We start from the raw sequence: 8,419 nt of genomic DNA, 5'->3' as shown, positions 1-8,419 counted from the left end.
GGTCCTGTTTCCTCATATTTTCTGGAGCACAAAGAGAATATTTGGTATTATGAAAATGAATAAAGGAAAACCTTATTCAAAGGGAGTTGGGAGGTCGTGAAGGGGAAATTCTCACATACCACTTGTCACAGCTTACTTGACATACCCTAGCAGAAAGAAGGAAGATTTTCTCCTTTCCCAGCAGCAACGCAGCCAATGAGAGGCTGCTACAACCCCAAACTCTCACTCCCCTCCAATAAGCTTTTGTTCAAAACAGCCCCTTTCAAATTCCTCTTCCTCTATAAAGAATGCTCCTCTCCTTTGTTCTCTATACTTGCGTATGGTTCACCATGGTTTTCATGTTCCAACTTGCAATTCCTCCGTTTTTCACTAACAAACTCGATTTTGCTGGATAAACCACTTACCTTTTTTGTTTAAAAGGTTGATGTTACTTGGTGTCAGAAGTGGGATCTGTAGGCAATGAATCCCTAAGGAACTAACAACATAGCAATAGAAACTATCCAGAATCATGTGGATTACCCACTTGAGCCCTTTGCACTCTTCATTTCATTGAGTCTTTTTTTTTTTCCTTTTGGTTCAGTAAGTAAGTTTCCTCTAATATTTGAGCTACCTCCTTTTGTTTAAGTGCTCCAACTTTAATTCAGTACCTGTTTTTGTTTTTGTTAACGCATCATCCTTTTGGTGAGTCCACATTTGTTTTCTGAACCTCAGGTTCTAAAGTATGGGATCCCAATTCTCTAAATCCTCTCAGGAGGATCCTCCTTCTGGGATCCCAGCTAGTTTTATGTTCAAAAACTATAGTCCCTCTTCATATACATTTTTAGCTAAATGGACCAACTTAACCAAAAGTAATTTACAACTCCAGTGGCCATTATGGGGAACTTTCAACATCCCAAAACTTGTTTTTCTCAGAACTAAATTAGAAGACTGCAGCTCTAAAATTAAACAGATGGGAATAAAGACATATACCTACTAGAGAATGGACTTGAGGATATAGGGAGGGGGAAGGGTAAGCTGTGACAAAGTGAGAGAGTGGCATGGACATATATACACTACCAAACGTAAAACAGATAGCTAGTGGGAAGCAGCCGAATAGCACAGGGAGATCAGCTCCGTGCTTTGTGACCACCTAGAGGGGTGGGATAGGGAGGGTGGAAGGGAGGGAGATGCAAGAGGGAAGAGATATGGGAACATATGTATATGTATAACTGATTCACTTTGTTATAAAGTAGAAACTAACACACCATTGTAAAGCAATTATACTCCAATAAAGATGCTAAATAAATTAAATTAAACAGACCGAATGGGATTCCTATTTTAATTGGAAACTGGAGGCTTCCAAATGCATTCAAAAATAGAATCTCCTCTTTACAAAATACCATTTCTAAATTAACCAATGTAAGCAAACTATTGAAAGAAAACAAGAAAGCTTCTGAGGCTTCTTTTCCCTCTCCCCCACCCTCTTTGTCTCTGGTGCCATCTTCCTCTTTCCATTCTGTGCCATCCTCATCTCCTCTATACCCTCTGCTTCCTCATTCTAAATGTCTCATTGAATTTCCATTTTTCTTCAAAGATCTCCCCACTTCCTCCTCCCCTGAATCTATTAAAACCTGTCCCTTTGAAATCAGACTCTAAGAATCCAAATGCTAAACCCCTAATTTCTTATGTTCCCTGAACTAAAACTATGAGCCACAGTCAAAATTTTTCCTAAAGTATCTAAGGTTCCCCACAGATTTGCTGAGGAATTTAATATAGTCATTCATACATATCAGCTTGGTTTCTCTGACTTATATCAGCTAGTTCATATGCTTGTCAGTGAAGGCCAGGCCCAACACTGAATGAAAACTGCTAATTGGGATGATCTCAAGAAGTCTTTAAAATTACAATCTGGAGAAAAATCACCATTGCTTTATTATATGATCAGGATCAGGGAATTGCCAGGTAACTCCATTTGGCAATTGCTAGGGCTTTCTCAAACCTCGCTGATAGAAACAAAATTCAGGCTTGTCCCCAGAAGCCCAATGAGCTGTGCATGATTATTATGGCCAACTCCAAATTGTCTTTGAAAAATTCTGGTCTTCCTTTGAATGTTGAATCCACTTGGGTAGCCTTTAATTCTATGTTAATTAATGAGCTGAACCAGGATCTTTCTCTTCTAGTTAAAAGGATCAGGATAGAATGGGAAACTACACCCTCTCCAGATTTAGTTAATTTAGCCAACCAGCTCACCCACATCCTGGATGATTCAACTAAAGTAAGACCACGAAAATCCTAAATTTTCAACTCTAGCAAATGGAGGCCCCTAAACAAAATTAAAACCCTCTTGGTCTCTGCCATTATTGCAGAAAGCCAGGACATTAGAAGAAAGCCTATTACAAGGTTAAGTGCCCCAGGTGTCTTCTGTCCTCTAGTCAGTCTTTCCAATGCCCTCCTAACCCCCAATGACAGGACTCTGAGGAACTACAGAGGTTTTCCCAAGCCTTCCCCTTAGTCAACTTGGAGAAACCACTCTCCAGATTGGGAATGTATCTCTCTGTGCTCTTGTTGACCCTGGAGCTACACTCTTGGTGCTCAACCCCACTGTTATTAAACAGCTCTTACTTTGGGTATCAAAATTGTCCAAATAGTGGGGGTCTCAAATATCCGTCAACAGGTTCCTGTTTCTAAACCTATCTCCTTTTACTTAGGCCCTCTAAGAGACACCCACTATTTTCTCCTTAGTTCTCCTTCTCCTACGCATTTACTGGGCCAAGATTTCTTAGAAAAATATCATGCTGGAATTTCTTTCTCCAAAAATGGGGAAATAATTCTAGAATTTGATAGCAGCAAGCAAAATGGACAACTAGGCAAAACAAATGATCCTTCAACATCTTTTATTTGTTCCATCTTTTATGGCACTAGAGCTAATTCTAAAGACACTAGTTATTTGTCTCTACTGATCAGCTACCACCCTCCTTAAGGGCAACATCCTTAAGTGACACTGGCACAATCCACAGTGCACCTTCTATTAAGACCCAAAGAGATTCCTCAAAGCCTTTCCCCAGAATTAATAAATACCCTATAAATATGGAGGCCTTCCGGGCCATTAAGTCAGTAACAGAATACTAGAAGGTCCTGGGCCTCATTTTCCCCTGCACTAGTCCTGGCAACACCCCTATTTTACCTGTCAAGGAACCCAGTGGTTGGGGATGGAGATTTGTCCAAGACTTCTGAGCCATACACAATATTGCTACCCCTCATCACCTTATTGTTCTCAATCCCTATACATTACTAGACTCCATCCCCACTGAAAGCTAATTTTTCACTGTGATTCATTTATGTAGTGCCTTCTTTAGCATTCCAGTGGATAAAGAAAGTCAATATCTCTTTGCCTGTATTTGGGAATGACAATACACCTGGACGGTAATGCCCAGGGTTTTACCAAAAGTCCTTCTTATTTCTCACAAACCTTAAATGCTGATTTAGATGATATAAAATTTCCTGGAGATTCTTACTTTATTACAATGTGTAGACAATTTGCTTCTCTACCCTGCTTTCCATGTCTCCTTATAGGAAGACAGCATTCACCTGTTAAAACTTTTAGCCTCAAAGGAACATAAAATTTCTAAGGAGAAACTGCAGTTTTTTCAGACCCAAGTTTGTTTTTCAGGGCCTGCTCTCAGAACAAGGGCTGAACCTAGATCCAGATAGGCTTCATGGGATCCTGAACTTCCCCAAACCCCAAATCAAACCCCAACTACAAGTTTTCTCAGATTGGCTGGCTACTGGCAGAACCGAATTCTGAACTTTTCTCTCATGGCCCAGTCTTTATATGCATTACTAAAGAACACCAAACCTGACCCTATTGCTTGAAAAGATCAGGACGACCTAGCCTTTAATACCAGAAAGGAAAGCTTGATAAATTCCCCTGCCCTTGGTCACCTTAATTATCAACTTCCCTTTTTCCTCTTCATATATGAGGATGGAAGCACTCTTGGAGTACTTACCCAAAAACATGGGGATCACTATTGCCCCATAGAGTACTACAGTCAGCAGTTAAGTACTGCTATTAAGTACACTGTTAAGTACTACGGTTTAGCATTGGTTCAAGGATACCCCCCTAACTTCAGAGCCATTCCTGCCACTGTCCTTTTAGTTAAGGCCGCTAGAGAAATAGCCATGAGATCCCCTCTAACCATCTTTGTACACCATGCAGTAGAAGCCCTCCTGAATTCTCAGCACACTCAACACCTTTCAGCCAGTTGTCTCACCTCTTGCTAACTGCTCCTTATATAGCTCTTTCTCACTGTAATAACCTTAGCCCTGCCATCCTTCTTCCCTCCTATAAAAATGATACTCCTCATAACTGTTAGACTCTGAAAGATCACTTTTGGACCACTCTCAATGATTTACAGGAAACTTGGCTAACCAATGCTGAGTTCTCATGGTTTACCAACGCTTCTTATTTAAAGCATGAAAATGGTAAACTTTGTCCTGGATATGCAGTGCAACTCCTTTTGAAGTCATGGAGGCAGTATCTTTACCTTTGGCTACCTTGGCCCAACAGGCTGAATTATATGCTCTTAGTTGAGCTTGTACTCTAGCCCAGGGCAAAGCCACATTTATACCAGTAGTCAGTATGCCTTTGGAGTAGACATGACTTCAGAATGCTATGGAAACAAAGACGTTTCCTTATCTCTAATGGAGATAAAATGAAAAAATGCACTTATGTCCAAAATTTATTAGATGCCATACTCCTACTATTATTAAGATCTCTGGGTATTCCAAACTTGACTCCCCGGAAGCGAAAGGAAACCACCTCACCTTAGTATTTCCACCAAGAATACTGCTCTCAAAGGAACCAACAACCAAATTCTGTTATGGTCCAAAGGGATGTTTCTAGATAATCTAGAAAATTGAACTAGATATGCCCAAAAATCAGCCCCAGAAAAGGAAAAACAATATTGGAAATCTAATAAAAAGAGAACCCTGGTTTGAGGCAAATAATAATCCAGTCCTTCCAGAGACTCTAAAATTCCCATTACCGACCACTGCACATGCATTAAACCATTCTGATAACGTTTCATAACGTTTCATATCATAAACGTGATAACGTTTATGAATCAATACTGGTGGTGAAATATTAATAAGGCTGAAAGAAGTGCCTACTTTGCTAGCCCTACCTGCCCAAAATATAATCCAGGGAAACCAGTCCCCACTGCTCCTGGACACTTTAAATTGCCAAATGGACCATTTGAAGTTTGTCAAATGGATTTTATTCAGCTTCTTTGTCTCAGGGATATAAATATATGTTTTAGCCATGGTTTGTTTTGTTTTTCCACTTGGTCTAAACCTTTCCCTGTAGATAAGCTGCTGCCACTTCAGTGGCTAAAATACTATTATAAAAGATAATCCCTACCTGGGGAACCCCTCTTGAGCTCCACAGTGACTGGGGAACCCATTTTACTAGGCAAAGGGTAAGCCGGGACGAAGTGAGAGAGTGGCATTGACATATATGCACTACCAAACGTAAAACAGATAGCTAGTGGGAAGCAGCCGCATAGCACAGGGAGATCAGCTCCTTGCTTTGTGACCACCTAGAGGGGTGGGATAGGGAGGGTGGGAGGGAAACACAAGAGGGAGGAGATATGGGGATAGATGTATACATAGAGCTGATTCACTTTGTTATACAGCAGAAACTAACACAACATTGTAAAGTAGTTATACTCCAATAAAGATGTTAAAAAAATTAAAAAGTCTGCGCTGTTTGGCCAATCTTATAGCATTTTCACTGTGCTTATCATCATCCTTAAATTAATCTTTAGGACTAGTTAAAAGAACTAACAATGTCATCAAAACTCAATTGGCAAAATTTGTGGAAACCCTCCAAATACCTTGGCCAAAGGCATTGCTGTTGGTCCTTCTAAATCTCAAATCCACCCCCTTTGTAACTCATAAACTACCACCCTTTGAGATAATTGCTGGGTGGCCCATGTGTCTAGCTCCTGTCTCTTTTGGTCCACAAATAATAAAAACAGATATACTTCAATGTTGCAAAGGTCTAATTACATCCAGTGAAAATAACCATGCTTTAGTATTACAATCTTTTCACAGCATGCTCCCAAGAGATGAAGACCTCAAACACCAAACTTTGCAGCCTAGAGATTTCATCTGTTGGAAAAGATATCTCCAGAAAGACTCTCTTCAACCCCATTGAAAAGACCCCTATCAGGTACTGTTAACCAATCCTTGTGCTGCCACACTCCCAGGAGTAGACTCTTGGATTCATGTGTCACATCTAAAGAAAGCACCAAACCCTGACTGAGCCTGTACACCAACTGCTGACCTGAAAATAAAGATTTCCAGAAATTAAAACAAACAACAGCTGAAGGAGATGGCTTTTCCAAGATGACTGGACCAGACCTGTATACCTTTTTCTCACTGTTGCTTCTTAGCTTATTTTCTCCTGTTCTTTCTTGGAAAGGCAATGCTCTTATCCGCATTTCCCAGTCTACTGCAAAAGGGGGAAAACTTTCTGAATGTTAGACCTGTCACCAGAAACTCCAATCTGTTCACTATGTCATAGACTGCTTGGTCTTACCTGTAGCCAATTTTTCTTTAGTCCCAAATGCCACTGCTGTGAGCCTATGAATGTTAGCTATTGGGTTAGACTGTTATGACCATACCTTATTTCAATCTTTCCCCAGTCAAAACCGTACTAGTTCAACTAAGTACCTCCATCCTCATTAATTATATGACCATCACTCCCCCACATTCTTTTCCTTATCTAAATATATGTCCCCTGCATCCAAGGGAAATACAAACAGGCTAACTCCTATTTGCAAGGCTTTCAGAAAGGACCCTTTTAGGATGGAATGACATGTTACAGAATCTCATCACAATTCCTCTGATCTTTGGCTTAAAAAGGTCAATCAGAAAATTCCAGCTAATGGATCTATCAATAACTAGATCTCAGCTAGAGTTCTCTGCACTCCACCTGCTTTCATTTTTGTCTTCAGTGAACAGCATTTCCCATGGGGATATGAATGTTTAGATAGCTGACGAATTGGAAGTCAATGCTTATTGGGACATTTAATTGTTCCTGTTAACATACATAACAAACCAGAAGTCTCCCATTGGCCCGCCCCATTAAGCTTCTGTGGCTGCCTTAAATGGAAACTTCTAGGAGGCATACATGACTCCAGGTTTGCCTCCATAGGGAGAGCATTTCTCCCTTGGGTTGGAGTATGTGCCAGTGAATACATTATCAGAAATCTTTCCCTACCATTAGGAGGGCTATCCAATTCCCCAGCCAAGGCAGTAGTGACCCAACAAAAATTACTTGACTTGTTGGTGAAAGTATTTTTGGACAGTCACACAGCTCTGGATTACCTGCTTTGTGAACAAGGACACATTCGTTGCACATGTATAGATGCCCCTGGAGAGGCAGAAACTCAATTATGTAAGATCAGGGAACAGTGCACTGGTTAACACAAATATAACCCGACTCTCCATGGTCCTTTGATTTTTTTCAATTGGCTACCTTCAAGTCTAGAGTCCTGGTTTAGAACCATCATACAATCTGGATTTGTCATATAACTTTAAATTTTGCTTTGCATAATTATTTTTAAGTTTTGTACCTATTGCCTGTCAAACCCTTGTAGAAACAATGTACTGATAAAGTGATGCTAGCTCAATGCCTCAAGATGATCTCCAACACTTACGACCTTGATAAGATACAGACTTTGGATGAGAAATGCCTGACAGTTCTCTCTCCTACCCTTCCTTGTTACTCAAGTGTGGCTTCAATGGTGTCCAATCTGTATACTTTCTCTCCAGTGTGGGACATGACAACCAGGAAAGGTTCTTCCTGGCATCAAAGGGATAAAACCACTAAATATGGGAAAACTGACTCTTGATCTGTGATGCTTTAGAGGAAAGATCTTGATCAAAAGGGTGAAATGTGAAAATGAATAAAGGGAAACCTCATTCAAAATTGAGTCAGGAAGTCCTGAAGGGGAGCTCTCACATACCACTCATTGCAGCATACCTCAACAGGAAGCTTACTTTACATACCCTAGCAGAAAGAAGGAAGATATTCTCCTTGCCCAGCAACAGCCAGCCAATAAAATCCCCTGCAACTCAACCAATAAGAAGCTGCCACAACCCTGAACTCTCATTCTCCTCCAATGAACTTTAACTCAAACAGCCCCTCCCATCTTCCTCCTTTCCTATATAAAAGAGCGCTCCTTTTCTTTGCTCTCTGGACTTGCCTATGAACTGGCATGGTTTGCATGTCCCAAATAGCAATTCCACTGTTACTGCCAAATAAAGTTGATTTTGCTAGCTAAACCACTTACCTTTTTGTTTTAAAGGTTGGCATTATCTTAATATCTTTGTCTGTTAGTAACATCATCTCTTATTTCTGGGTCTGTTCCTA

The sequence above is a fragment of the Phocoena phocoena genome, chromosome 2, assembly GCF_963924675.1.
Source record: "Phocoena phocoena chromosome 2, mPhoPho1.1, whole genome shotgun sequence".
Taxonomy (NCBI): Eukaryota; Metazoa; Chordata; class Mammalia; order Artiodactyla; family Phocoenidae; genus Phocoena; species Phocoena phocoena.
This window is presented reverse-complemented; position numbering follows the sequence as displayed.